Below are 5973 nucleotides of genomic sequence, written 5' to 3'. Positions count from 1 at the left end.
CCATAGAAATCCAATACCAATAGCTTCAAAACTAGGGATCAACACGTCCGTCGAGACACCAAGGTTCAAAACCATAGGCACAACTTCCAAGGAATAACCGCCACGGACCAAAATGAGTTTTCCACATACACGCGCTTTTAATGAAGCCAACCTGCGTGTACACGCGACTTGGGCTTGATGAACCTGCGTATATGAATTTTCTCTTCTTCTTATAGTCTGATCATCAATTCCTTGCTGCTGACCTTCTGCATTATGATTTGTCATCAGTGTAGTTTGCCATCAAGGACAACACTTGTCTCATAATGCCAACAATCTCCCCCTTTGGACTTGATGGAAACTCCAAGATCCTTAGAATCATTCTCCCCCTTTGTCATCAAGGGCAAAGGGCTGTGCTCCCCCTGAGTACATGCTGATCTCTCTGCTCTGCTGTGCTGAACATGCTCCCCCTGACTGTAGGCAAGATCTACAAAAGATGTTCTTCAAACGAACCAAGACTTATACATCATAAAGGACCTTCCTATCACCAAAAGACTCATCCATACTCCCAACCAAGAGGAGATACATCAGAAATATAATAACCAATAACCTTACATCATTCATCCATCCCAGGCATAGTGGGGAAATCATAGGCCGTTACATGACCTTGACACAATAAAAGAAATATCACAAAAGAGATATATGACATAGAGACAACAAATCTAGACCAAGACTTATGAAAGACACCAGTAGTATCTGATAAACATCTTTTATATCAGCAGTCAAGGTTTCCTTCTGAGCTCCTTCTCCTGAAATTAACAACAGTTGTGAACTAGGACCGAAAGCATCTAAATGCCAACAATGCTTTATGAGACTTTAAGTTGCTCCCCCTGAATCTGTGCCTGCTGTACCCCCTGAAACTATGCTTGAAGAATTCTGGCTTACCCATCTCTGACCTTCTCCAACCAGAGTCTGCCCTTATTGATCAGAACTCCATATACGCGACTTCTCCTGCATAAAACAGCGTATGTACGCGGATAGAATTTCTACAGCATGCGTACACCATACACGCGACTTTCCCTGTGTAAATCGGCGTATACACGCGGATATTCCTTACTAAACTCGCGTATACCAACTATTCTGTAGAACAGACAAGTTTTAACAGCAGGATGAGGCATCCATTACTCCCAGCTTTTGTCTGAGATATTCAAAGGTTTCCCTGGGCAGTGGTTTTGTGAGAATATCAGCAACTTGTTCCTTAGAAGGAACATACTCCAACTTGACCTTCTGCTCAAGCACTTGTTCCCGAAGAAAATGGTACTTGATTGGTATGTGCTTGGTCTTTGAGTGCATGACTGGATTCTTTGAAATGTTGATTGCACTTGTATTATCACATAAGATAGAAACTGGTGGAGTGCAAGTGATTTGGAAATCTTGCAAGGTCTGCATCATCCAAAGAAGTTGAGTGCAACAAGATGCCGCAGCCACATATTCTGCTTCAGCTGTAGATAAGGCAATCGAACTCTGTTTCTTGATGAACCAAGATACTAATCTGGAGCCCATAAAGAATGCACCACCGCTTGTGCTTTTCCTGTCATCCACGCTTTCGGCCCAATCTGCATCTGTATAAGCATGAAGTGTGAGATCTGTATCTCTTGGATACCATAAGCCATAATTTTGTGTCCCTTGAAGATACTTGAAGATTCTTTTGATTGCCTAAAGATGAGTTTCCTTTGGGTTGGGTTGAAATCTTCCAACAATTCCTACTGCATGCATAATATCTGGTCGTGTACCTGTTAAATAAAGCAAACTCCCAATCATGGATCTATAAGTTGGTTGGTGAACTGCTGCTGATTCGTCATTTGCACTGAGGCTGCATCCTGTAACCATGGGGGTACAAACTGGCTTTGACTCTTCCATGCCATACTTCTTCAAGATCTGCTTGAGGTACTTGGTTTGAGACAAGAAAATGCCTCCTTCACTTTGTTGGATTTGCAATCCAAGAAAGTATGTCAATTCTCCAAGTAATGACATTTCAAATTCCTTCTGCATAACCAAGGCAAAGTTCTAACTCATAGCCTCTTCATTGCTGCCAAAGATAATATCATCTACATACACAACAAGTATTACCAATTTGTTATTTTCAACTTTCACATAGAGATTGCTATCTGCTGATCCTTTTGAAAAACCTTGTTGGTGAAGATATTTGTCCAACCGATAATACCAAGCCCTTGGAGCTTGTTTGAGACCATAGAGAGCCTTTTTCAATCTGCATACAAGATTTGGATCATTCCCAAGGATGAAACCATCTGGCTGCTCAATATATACTTCTTCTTCTAAGTCTCCATTAAGGAAGGCTGATTTCACGTCCATTTGAAATACTTTGAAGTTTTGAAAGTTAGAGAGAGCAAGGAACATTCGGATGGCCTCAAGTCTTGCAACAGGAGCAAAGGTTTCTTCAAAATCTATTCCTTCTTGCTGCGCATACCCTTTACAAACAAGTCTGGCCTTGTTTCTAATTACTTCTCCATTTTCATTCAATTTATTTTTGAAGACCCATTTTGTCCCTATGACATTTTTATCCTTTGGTCTAGGAACCAATTCCCAAGTGTTGTTCTTTTCGATCTGCTCAAGTTCTTCATCCATTGCTTTGACCCAACATTCATCTTTACATGCCTCTTTCACATTTTGTGGTTCAGTGGAAGAGAGTAATGCCAAATAGCTTGAAGCTTCTGCAATTCTTCTTCTTGTTTGTATTCCTGCTTCTTTCTACCCCACAATCTGAGATTCTGGATGATTCTTTTGAACATATCTGGATGGAGTCTTTTCTTCTATTCTTGTCTGCTCCTCTGGTTCTTCTTAAGGTTCTTCTTCTTCTTGAGGTTCTTCTTCTTCATCATTCTGCCTTTGAGAATAGCCTTCATCTTCTTCAATGTCTTCATGATGAACTTGCCTAGGAATATATCCCTTCTCATCAACCACTACATCAATGCTGTCAACAATTCTGCCAAGTCTTTTATTGTAGCACTTGTATGCTTTGCTATGTGGAGAATAACCAAGAAGAATGCCTTCATCTGCTCTTGGTTCAAGTTTTCCAAGTTGCTCATCAGTATTCTTAATATAACATTTGCTCCCAAAGATTTTGAAGTGGTTCACTGAAGGAGTCTTCCCACACCAGAGCTCATGAGGAGTTTGAGTGCTATTTACACGGACATTTGTTTTGTTGAGAATAATAACCGCAGCATGTGTAGCTTCACCCCAGAAAGTTGCGGGAGTACCTGACTCATCAAGTATAGCACGAGCCATTTGTTGGATTGTTCTGTTCATTCTTTCCACAACTCCATTTTGCTGGGGAGTTCTAGCTGTAGAGAATTCTCTTCTTATCCCATGTTCTTCACGGAAATCGAAAAATTCATTCGAGGTAAATTCCCCACCTCTGTCAGATCTGAGGCACTTAATTTTGTGTCCTGATTCATTTTCAGCCAAGGCTTTGAAGGATTTGAATTTTTCGAATGCTTCATCTTTGTGCTTCATAAGTCCTAACCAGACAAACCTGGATAAATCGTCGATGAATAATATCAAATATTCTTCTCCTCGAGGTGTTCTTTTTCTGAATGGACCACAAGTATCTGTATGTACTAGCTCAAGAGGCATACTAGCTGATCCTTCCTTCTCTGGAAAATTAGTTCTGGTTTGCTTTCCAAACTGACAAGATTTGCATATAGTGTTGTCTGGAATTTTGATATCTGGAAGACTGCGAACTGCCTGATATTTGCATGCTTTCCTTATTTGTGAAAAGCTTAGATGCCCCAACCTTCTATGCCATAGCCAGTGTTCATCATCCTTGCTCAAATAGCATTGTTGTGGTCTTTCTTCAAATATGTATAGATTATTTGGAGTCCTTCTTCCTTTGATCACTGTTTTACCTGTATCAAGATCACGAACACAACATCCATTTGATCTAAATATTACTTCTGTTCCTTGATCGCACATCTGACTGACACTCAGAAGATTGTGCTTCAATCCATCAACATACAAGACATTTCCAGCTTTGACCTTCTCTTTTAATGGAGCAACACCTTTTCCTTTTATGGCTGCAGAGATATCGTTTCCAAAAGAAAATTTCTTCCCCTTTTCTAATGCGGTATATGATTCAAGCTTTTCTTTGTCCCCTGTCATATGCTTCAAACATCCGCTGTCAATGTACCATAGACTTTCTTGACCTTCTGCATAAAAGGCTATCCCACATCTCTCTGGTTGCGGTTCCTTTATTCTCCATGTTCTGACATTTGAGGTTTGTTCCTTCTGAGTTGTTTTCCAGAACCTGCTCCTGCATTCAGAGTCTTTATGACCAAAGTTATTACAAATAGAGCATTCAACTTCATTTTCAAGAACCAAAAAGTTGTTATAAGTCCTTTTCATGGTTCCAGTCATACTTCTTTGCTTTTGAGCTTCTCTAGTCATGATTGTCTTGTAGGCAACACATTGAGCTGCTTTGTGACCGAAGTTATGGCAAGAAAAACATTGGCCATTGAAGAAATTTCTGCGATAATCAAATCTATCATCCAACCAATTGTAGCTTATATCCATCCTTGGGGCAAATTGGGAAGATTTTACCTGTGGCTGTTTGTAGCTCTTGTTTGTTCTTAAGGCACCTTGTCCCCGAGTTTCTTGATTTGTTCTTGAGGTAAACTGTCCCTGATTCACTTGATGACTTTTATTTGGCCTTTGCTCACTTCTTCTTGCTGCATCAAGATAACTTTTAGAAGTAGAAGCTTGAGATGTTTCTCCATTATAACCCAGACCTGTCTTGATTAGAGGAGAACGCTGCACATTGATAATCTCATCCAAGGTTTCAGATCCTTTAACAAATTTAAGATTAATCGCTTTTGTTTTCTCAATCTCCTTTCTAAGACAAACAATCTCACATTCCAATTTTTCAAGATGTTTTTCCTTTTCATAAATTTGAAATTGTAGAGTATCAATGATCATATTCTTTTCTTCTATACATCTCTTGAGTCTAGTAATTTCATCATAAAGATTATCCACATCTATAACATCCATATAATCATCATCTTCAAATGCCATTAACAACTTATATTCATTACCTCGTTCATCTTCATCACTGTTCGATAGACCATCACTATCTTCATGGGTGTAGTAGCTTTTCTTATTTGCACTCTGTTTCTTGTTCCATCTAGCCGGTTCCTTTCCTTTATCCTTATAAGGACATTTTGCAGCATAATGTCCTACTCTTCCATAAGCAAAGCATTTAAAAGGTAACTTACCTCTGAACCTTCCAGAGCCCCTTTGAAGATTTCTGACAAAATGTGATTCTTCTTCCTCTTCTTCTGGGACGTGGCTTGCTTCATAATAATCTTCTTTGCCTGATGCCTTGAAAGCAGCTTCTCTTCTGTCTGATGGACCTCCCTTTCTCATTTCATAAGCAGTTAGAATTCCATGTAGCTGAGACATAGTAAGAATTCGTAGATTTTCCTTTTCTTCTATTGCAGATACTTTAGATTCAAACTTGGGGGATAATGATCTTAGAACCTTTTCAACTACTATAGCCTCTTTTATTTCTTCACCCAAATTTTTCATACAATTAACAATCTCATCTACCCGAAGAAAATAGTTAGCCACACTTTCATCATTATACATCTTGAGAGTCTCATACTGAATCCTGAGAGTTTGAAGTTTGGCACGTTTTACCTGATCATCTCCTTCATAGCTCGTGACAATTTTGTCCCAAATCTCTTTTGCCGATTTGTAGTGCATTACCTTCATGAATTCCGTTTGGGATATACATCCTAATAGGGTACTGACTGCTTTCGCATTTGTTTCATACTTCTTTTTCTTAGCTGCATCTGTAGGGGTAGCTGAAGGAAAAGCGTAGCCTGTTTCTACGATGTCCCAAACTTCTGTACCAAGAGATTGAAGATACGCAGTAACTCTTACCTTCCAATAATTGAAGTTTGTCTCATCAAAAACTGGTGG

Source organism: Pinus tabuliformis, chromosome 5_2 (assembly GCF_031772625.1).
Source record: "Pinus tabuliformis cultivar Carrire ecotype Pingquan chromosome 5_2, CPIR1, whole genome shotgun sequence".
NCBI classification, from domain to species: domain Eukaryota; kingdom Viridiplantae; phylum Streptophyta; class Pinopsida; order Pinales; family Pinaceae; genus Pinus; species Pinus tabuliformis.
The sequence above is the reverse complement of the archived record's forward strand: the minus strand, read 5'-3'. Positions refer to the sequence as shown.